The following is a 9,099-nucleotide window of genomic DNA, read 5'->3' as shown; positions in this document are numbered from 1 at the left end:
TTATTTGGGTAGAGGCACGGTTTTTATAGCTAATATAAAAATAAAATATAAAGAATAGAAATAGATTGGTATACATGTAAAGTATCATGAAATATAAGTAGCAAATATCTATGAAAAATCTAGTGTATAACAGAAATAATGCAAATATAAGAATATGTATAAATATAAAATAGAGCTATGAGAATGGTAATAAGAATGGGGTAAAACATCAGTGAGAAATGGAAAAAAAAACACATGAAAAATGGTGGGAAAATCAGTGAGAAATGGAGAAAAATCAGTGAAAAACGGGGGGGGAATCTTTGAAAAATGGGGAAAAAAATCAGTGAGAAATGGGGGGAAAAAAAATCCATGAAAAATGGAGGAATAAATCAGTGAGAAACGGGGAAAAGTGGGGGAAAAAATAATTGAGAAATGGGGAAAAAATCAGTGAGAAATGGGGGAAAAAATCCGTGACGAATGGCGGGAAAAGTCATTAAGAAATGGGGGAAAAATCAGTGAGAAACAGGGAAAAAAATCAATGAGAAATGGGGGAAAATTTGGGACAAAATCAGCGAGAAATGGGGGAAAAAGCAGTGGTAAATGGGGGAAAAGTCGATGAAAAATGGGGGAATATTCAGTGAGAAATGGGGGGGGGGGGGGGGGAAATCAGTGAGAAATGGGGAAAAAATCCATGGAAAACAGGCAAACAATCCATGGGCAATGGCGGGAACAGAGCGAGCTGTTGTCGCTCGTGCTGTGGTGGCCGATGCTGTGGGGAAAAAATAAGTGAAAAATGGGGGCAATAATCAGTGATAAATGGGGAAAAAAATCAGTGATTAATGGGGGGAAAAATGCATGGAAAATGGGGGGAAAAAATCAGTGAGAAATGGGGGAAAAAATCAGTGAGAAATGGGGGAAACATCATGGTGAAATGGGGAAAAAAAATCTTTGATAAATTGGGGAAACAAATCATTGAGAAATGGGGGAAAAAAATCAGTGAGAAATGGGGAAAATATGGGAAAAAATCCACGAAAATTGCGGGAAAAAATGCTTGAAAAATTGGGGAAAAATCAGTAAGAAATGGGGGAAAAAATCCATGAAAAATGGCGGGAAAAATCAGATCGGCGATCGATAGCTAATGCGTGCCTATGGATTAGATCGGCGATCGATTGATCACGACTACCGATCGATTATATCGGCGATCGATTGCTAATGCCTGCCGATCGATTAGATCGGCGATCGATTGGTAATGCCTGCCGATCGATTAGATCGGCGATCGATTGATCGCGCCTGCCGATCGATTAGATCGGCGATCGATTGGTAATGCCTGCCGATCGATTAGATCGGCGATCGATTGATCGCGCCTGCCGATCGATTAGATCGGCGATCGATTGCTAATGCCTGCCGATCGATTAGATCGGCGATCGATTGATCGCGCCTGCCGATCGATTAGATCGGCGATCGATTGCTAATGCCTGCCGATCGATTAGATCGGCGATCGATTGATCGCGCCTGCCGATCGATTAGATCGGCGATCGATTGCTAATGCCTGCCGATCGATTAGATCGGCGATCGATTGATCGCGCCTGCCGATCGATTAGATCGGCGATCGCTTTCCAATGCCTGCCGATCGATTGCTAATGCACACTATTTGCACACTCCTTGCACACCCTTTGCACTCATACAGAGGCAGGAGGTTTCTCAGTTCTGGTCGCGGTTTTTTGGGGCGTTCATTCAGGGGGATTTCCTCAAGGATTGGGACACTCCTTGATTCCATCCCTTGCCTGTCTCCCAAGCGCCACCCTGTGGGCAGAGCGCGGTACTGCGCGCCTGCCTCTCCCAAGATGGCGGCTCGGGTGTCGCTCCCCGACCTTCTAACTCTGGCTGCAAAAGGAGGGGGACACAGCAAGGAGCCCGCTCGCTCTAGTGGGATGCCTGCGCACGACGCCGACACCGATCCCACGGGTGCGATTTTCGGCGGCGTTTCCAATCGTGCGGACATCTCCTTCAGCCCGCTTCGGCCCGGGGGAGAGGGGCGGGGCCGCCAGCGATGGTCCCGGCGCAGCCCGGGCAGGCTCGGGGCGGAGCCGGGGCTTGGCGAGGCGGGGCACGGAGGTCCCGGGGACGGGACCGGGCGGGGCCGGGGCGGTGCTTTAGGGGCGGTCCCCAGTGGTCCCGGGCGGCACCGGGGGCGGGGCCGGGTGATCCCGGAGCGGTACCGAGCTGTGCTGGGGACGGTGCTGCAGGGGCGGTGCCGGGCCCGCCTCAGGGTGATTGAATGCCCAGAAATCGCCTCCTCTGCCCCGTGCTCACACTGAGCTGCGGGCTGCAGCGTGCTGTCGGAGCTCCGCACACAGCACGGATTTGGGCTTCCCCTCCTCTCAAACCCTCTCCCCCTTCTTCCTCCTCCTCATCTTCCTCTTTGTCCTCTGTCACTGCTGAGGCTCTGGAAAGAACTGAAATTCTGCAGGGAGAGATGTCCTCTCGTGGCCCCAGGGACTGCCTCGGCACGGGCCACGAGCGCCTCCGGCCCCTGCCTTCTCCTGCTTGAAAAGATCACCTGGAGCCCGAGCTCGGGGGGGTGAAATCAGCTGAAATCCAGGTAACTCTGTCAAGTGCCCCCCAGGGACATCGGCGGGGCTGGGGATGAGGGTTTGAAACAGCAAATTCTTTGGAATATACACCTGTCCCTGTGCCGATGCTGCTGAGCTTCCTGCCACAGTATATCCCACTCCATGAGGCGCTGTGAGGTTATGGCAGTGGAATTGAGCAGGGAATTCGGGGCTATGGGCATAATTCACGGGAGCTAGCAAAGCTGACAGCCAACCCCAAATCGGGGCACAGCACAGAGAACAATCTGTGTGCTGCCCTGTCAGCTCAAGCTCCTGGGCTGGGAAGTATTGGGAGTTAAATGTATGGAATTACACAAATCACAGCAACTGGCATCACCCAGAGGGACAATCCAAGGCCCAAACAATTCCTCCACAGTCCACTCTGGGAAAAACACCCTGTGCCTGCCAGGAGCTCTGACCCTGCTTTTCCTACCAGCTCCTGAGCAGTGTCAGGGCCACCACGACGCCTTTAAAATCCAGATAAACCCCAAATCCTACACAGTGAATAATCCAAAGAAAGTACTGAATTGTTGTCATTAAAAGCTCAAAACTCATTAAGAATTCTATGACAACAGTGTAATGGACTCCCAGGAACCTCATGAATGCTCTCGGTTTCATTTTTGTGTATTTTTACTCCCTCATTTGGCAGCTTGTAAAACTTATCCTGGAATTCAGAGGTCAAGCAGGATCGACTTTGGATTGACCTTCACCTCTGTTCCCACTTTGTGCAAACACAACTCGTGCCCAGGTGGGTGAACTCATCACCTCAGCTTTTCACTCCAGAGTATCCCCTCCTTATTTCCCTGTAGATGAACTCAGATCCACTCCTCACCTCCACTGGTCATCCAAGCGTCCATTCTGTTCCCCACAGGCCCTGGTGGCCCCAGGGAGCTCCCTTGGCCTTTCTCCTGCCCCTCTGCAGCCCGAGGTCGCTACACAAACAGTTCTTGTGTCCCCTCTAAATGACCCCGGGTTTTCTGCTCAATGAATGGCATGACCCGTGCCCACTGCTCATGATTCACCCAACCAAAATCAAGAGCAAATGTTGCTTGGGCTTTAAGAACTTGAAATAACTCTGAAGCAAAAGAAATCACCTTTTTCTTCTGGTTTTTATTTTTATTTTTTCATTTAAGATGCTGGACTTGCCTCTGTGGATGTGTGCTGAGCTCTCACTGCAGGGGACTGTCAGGCCTGAATGGCTGTGAGTTCGTGTTCTTCTCAGTAGGGAATCAGAAATTATTCTTAGACCATAGAATTGTTTTCTGAAACCTTTCCCCTTTCCTCTTTGTGCCTTTGAATTTTTCAGCTGTTCCCTGTTGTCACTTCCCCTGCCTGACTTCTGTGCAGCTCCTAGCTGGGAAAAACTGGGAAAACTTAGGGGGTACAGAGGTGGAATTTTTGGCTGGATTTTTCTAACATTTCTAATTTTGCTGAACTTATTTCCCCAGTGAGAAGAGCACGAACTCACAGCCATGCAGGCCTGACAGTCACTGCGGGAAATCTGACACAGTATTAATAAGTAACCTTTCCTGAGAGCAGTCACCACCCCAGTCCTCCAGCCTTGTCAAATGTTTGCAATGAATGGACCCAAGTTCTAATCCTTAATCTAAATTTATGTCAGCTTTTGTTAGAAAGATACCGGACAGTAAATCATACAAGAGAATTTAAAAATTGCACAAAGAATAACCGGCCCAGACCAAACCCAACCGCCCCCATCAGTGCTCCACCCCAATTTTGGGAGAAACAGTGATACAGTTGATAAATACTCTCCTTCCACACTATTCAGTCCTTCACCGCACATCCCCAGAGAGGAGTCCCTCAGACCTTGCTCCCCTGAACACCAGGAGAGCTGGAGTTTCACCCAGATCCCACATTCCCATGGCAGTTAATCCCAGCAGGGAGGCAAAGAGGAACCCTGCATCCTCTGACATAGCCCACAGCACGGGCAGCACCAGGAGCCCTCCAGGCTCAGACCTCTGGTGCTGAAGCCTCTGGGCTTTGGCTGATCAAACACCACAGCTCTTGGCAAAGATGGCAGGAGAGTCGTGATTCTTCCTGTCCTGAAAGAGAGGAGGAAAAGAAAATTAAGTCGACTGCAGAAGGATTCCAGCTCTCAACTTCTGCTCTGATTCCTCACTCTGGGGTTTTATCCATGACAAGTGACACCAATTCAGAGTGCCCTTTTCCAGCATTTTTATTCCTAACTATTTCAGACATTAAAAGGATGCTCATTTCTCTTATTGTATTCTTTGCTTAATTTTATTAGAGGCATTTTCATCCCAGACCCCACTTGTCAGTTCTTCAATCCTTTAGCACTGGACTTGGCACAAAGGGATACCCGTGGTGCTGCATCACAAGAAATCCCAAAGAGAAACCCCTTCCAAACCTGACGGAGAAAGCTTTCAAGGCACTCCAGAACACAGACAGCTTTTCCTGCCTTGTCAGGCCACACCAATTCTGTCCCATCCACCTGAACTGTGCAGGTGAGGAAAAGGCTTTCCTTGCTCCTCGGGAATCACTGTCTGAGACCACAGATGTCCATCCTGGGCAGCACCTGGAAACAACGTGGGAAAGGCAAAATGAGAGTGTTTTCTATCAGAAAATTACTACTACTACTAAAAATAATAATCAGAACTTCTGGACAAATTTAGTAACATCACTTTGATATGAGAAATACAGGCCATGCCCATCCTTGTAGCCCAGGTGAAAACAGGAAGGAGAACTAGAGGAAAAGCAGAGTCCCTTATTTGATCTCTGGACACAAACTGAGGCCTTTTCCCTGTGAAACCAAACTCACCCTTCCAGGGTTCCTGAGATCAGCTACGAGGAGGCTTTTGGCACTCCAAGAGCAGCTGGGTCACAGCTGGATGCGGCTTGGGTCTGGGAGACACCGTGCTCCTTCTGGAATTATAGCACGCAAATGCCTGCTCCTGGCCCCGGGCCCGGAGATAAAATCTGTGGGGTTTTTCCCTGTGCAACATTGTTCACTCCCTCCCAGGTTCCTGAGATCTGCACAGAGGAGGCTTTGGGCACCCCAAAGGCAGCCAGGGTTACAGGTGGGGCAGCTTGGGGCTGGGAGAAATCCTCATCCATTTGGAATTTTATCAGGCAGAAACCTGGCTGGGTGCACAGGTCTCTGGACACGACCAGTGGCCCTTTCCCCTGTGAAACAAAACTCACCCTGCCAGGCTCCTGAGACCACTTAGGAGGAGGGGTTTGACTCTCCAAGAGCAGTCGCAACGAGAGATGCTCACACAGAAGGCCATGCAGAAGAGGAAACGAGCGCACCCGCAGCCCCACAAGGCGCGCCCCAACGCCCCAGACCCGGCACTGCCAGCTCGGGCAGTCCCATAAAGCATCCCCCGCCTCCGCAGCGGCGGGACAGGCGGGGCCCGGGTCCCCGGGTCCGCACGGGCAGTCCCCGCGTCCCGGCCGGTCCCGAGGGTCCCGAGGAAACGAGCGTGTCCCGGAGGCGCGGCAGGACGGCAGCGCAGCGCCGCCTGGCGGCGGAGCAGGAGAGCAGCGCCGGGCCCCATGGCAGTATCGGTACCCGTGCGCCCCCTGCTGTCCGCGGCGATGCAGCGCCCGATGCCGAGTTCCACGCCCGTGTCGCCGAGGGAGAGGGGCACCGCTGGCTGGGGCCTCCCCGCCGACAACGGACAGAAGCCGAAGCAGAAGCCCCGGTGCCATTGGCGGCCCCTACCCAGCGGGCCGGGCTCCGCCGGGCCCGCGGCCCCGCTGCTGGTATCGGGTCGGCCCCGCTCCCGTCTTCGTCGCACCCGGGCCCTGCTCCTGGCATGAAGCGCGTCACCGCCCCGCGCCGTCCCGCCCCCCGCGCGTCATCGCGTGCGTTCGGCGGCCCGCCCCGGGGGCGGTGCCGGGGGCGCTACCCGGAGGCGGTGCCGGGGCAGTGCCGGGGGCGGCACCGGGGGCGGTGCCGGGGGCGTTCCCGGTCGCCGTGCCGGGTAGCCCGGGGAGCGGTTCCGGAGCGGTTCGGGGGGCGGTGCCGATTGCAGTCCCGGTCACTGTCCCCAGTCCCCGTCCCCAGTCCTGGTCCCGGTCCCAGTCCCCGGTTCCGGTCCCCGATCCTGGTCCCAGTCCCAGTTCCCCGTCCCGGAACCCGATCACGGTCCTGGTCCAGTCCCCAATCCCGGTCCTGGTCCCTGTCTCCAGTCCCCGTCCCCGTCCCCGATCCCGGTCCCGGTCCCTGTCTCCAGTCCCCGTCCCCGATCCCGGTTCCGGTCCCTGTCCCAGGTCCCCGTCCGCGATCCCGGTCCCTGTCCCATTTCCCCGTCCCGGTCCCCGATCCCAGTCCCGGTCCACGTCCCCGATCCCGATTTTTCCCCCCCTTTCGCACTGATTTTTCCCCCGATTTATCAATGATTTTTTTCCCCATTTTTTTTCCCATTTCTCACTGATATTTCCCCCCATTTTTCAGGGATTTTTTCCCCCATTTCTCACTGATTTTTTTTCCCATTCTTCATGGAGTTTTCCCCCGTTTTTCACTGATTTTTCCCCATTTCTCACTGACTTTTCCCCATTTTCCCCCATTTCTCACTGATATTTTCCCCCATTTTTCATGGATTTTTTCCAGATTTATCCCCATTTCCCACTGATTTTTCCCCATTTTTCATGGATTCCCCCCCCCCGTTTCTTACTTATGTTTTTCCCCGATTTCTCATTGATTTCCCCCCCCCCCCCCCCCATTTCGCACTGATTTTTTACCCATTTTTCCCCATTTCTCACTGATTTCTTTCGCCATTTTTCATGGAATTTCCCCACCCATTTCTCACTGATTTTTTCCCCCATTTCTCACGGATTTTTTCCCCCATTCTTCAGGATTTTTTTCCCCATTCTCACTGATTTTTTCCCCATTTCTCAATAACTTTTCCTCACTTTTCCCCGTTGCTCACTGATTTGTTCCCCCATTTTTCATGGATTTTTTCCCCATTTCTCACTGATTTTCCCCCCCCATTCTTCATGATTTACAGGATACTCTATCGTGAATGGAAAGCAATTAAAGGAAGGGGGAGGTTACCAGCCACCTGGTCAGCTCAGACAGCAGAGCTGCACACGCTTGTGAGAGCCTGTGAATTATAGCAGGACAAGACATTAAATATATTTACTGATTCTAAATATGCATATGCGGTAATACATGCATTTGGAAAACTATGGGGAAAAAAAGAGGTTTATTAAGCTGCAGAAGAAAGAAGAAAAAAATTGGTTACAAGGGATGGCAAGCAGTGGATACCAAAAGCTCTAGCCTTACAATTGTTAAAACAACTTCATTAAAGGAGTCGTTCTGTGCCTTCTTTGGGGTGAGGAAAAAAGGCTGAGGGGGCTCCGACGTGGTTTGGGCACCCCAAGGTCCCTGGGAGAGGGAGCCGGGCTGCGCTGGAGGAGCAGGTGAGTCGGGCATGGAGGGGGGTCATGGTGGGTGCCAGAACATTGAGAGGGAGGGGTGGGTGTAGAATGCATGAAAAACAGAACCTTAAAAAATAGCTAAATATAGTCTAAAAGGAATGTTTTATTGGTTTGTGTTTGGCTAGAGGTAGGGTTTTTTTATAGATACTGTAAATAGAAAAGATAAAGAATAAAAATATATAAGCAAATATAAGAAACCAATATATAAATATATTACATTACATTATATTCTGTTATGAAAATAGAAATATATAAATATTCAGACTTTAAAAGGAATGTTTTATTGTTTTTTATTTGGTTAGAGGAGGGTTTTTTGAAAATAATATAGGCAAAAATATACAAATATGCAAAAATAGATACTGACATAAAATGATTATAACTATATATGCATATATATATGTAAGTATAAATCTATAGAAATAAATATAAATATAAAATACATGTATGTAGTATGTAATAGAAATAATTTATCGATTTTAATATGTTATATTAAATAGTATGTTATAATAGAATGTAAATAGCATCTAGTATATTAATATACTAGTAAAACTACATTAAATAGTATATAAATATAGAATACACAATATAGACATATAAATCTACAGATATAAATATGAAAACTAAATAGAAAAATATATTCAAATATAATTTAAAATATCGAGTTTTTTGTTTCTATTTGGTTAGAGGCAGAGCTTTTAAGAAATAATATTAAAAACTATGAACTCCAAATATAGATGGATATAGATAAAATAGAAATAACATTAGTAATATAAATCTATGTATATAATGAATAATAAAATAATATTGTATATATGATAAATAGAATAGCAATTAAATTGAATATATGAAATAGGTATAGATTATGACTAGAAATTAAATATTAAAAATAGATGATTTATATATATAAAAGGTTTTTTTTCATTTGGTCAGAGGCAGGGCATTTTTAGTTTGGGTCGGGGTTTTTTTGGGGCGTTCATTGAGAGGATTTTATGACGGGTGGGGACTCTGGTGCTTGGAACTCTCTCCCTTCTCTGGCTGTCCCTGACAGGGCGGCAGTGCCGGGCTGAGTTGGGCGGCAGTGCTA

General features: G+C 49.1%; 2 long non-coding RNA genes across 2 annotated transcripts; one reads left to right on the top strand and one right to left on the bottom strand.

The window, feature by feature from the left end:
- The first annotated feature begins 2,147 nt into the window (after positions 1 to 2,147).
- LOC148221672 (uncharacterized) lies at positions 2,148 to 5,225 on the top strand. Its single transcript, XR_015807458.1, has 3 exons — positions 2,148 to 2,581; positions 3,241 to 3,339; positions 4,858 to 5,225. It is a non-coding gene; the product is annotated as an uncharacterized LOC148221672 (long non-coding RNA).
- On the bottom strand, positions 3,682 to 5,116 carry LOC148221673 (uncharacterized). The gene is made up of 2 exons (XR_015807457.1): positions 4,978 to 5,116; positions 3,682 to 4,651 (listed from the first exon to the last, which is right to left on the bottom strand). It is a non-coding gene; the product is annotated as an uncharacterized LOC148221673 (long non-coding RNA).
- Positions 5,226 to 9,099: the final 3,874 nt, after the last annotated feature.

The sequence above is a fragment of the Sturnus vulgaris genome, chromosome 18 (assembly GCF_052056855.1).
Source record: "Sturnus vulgaris isolate bStuVul1 chromosome 18, bStuVul1.hap1, whole genome shotgun sequence".
Classification (NCBI taxonomy): Eukaryota; Metazoa; Chordata; class Aves; order Passeriformes; family Sturnidae; genus Sturnus; species Sturnus vulgaris.
Note: the sequence above shows the minus strand (reverse complement) of the source record. Positions and strands in the feature narration are given on the sequence as shown.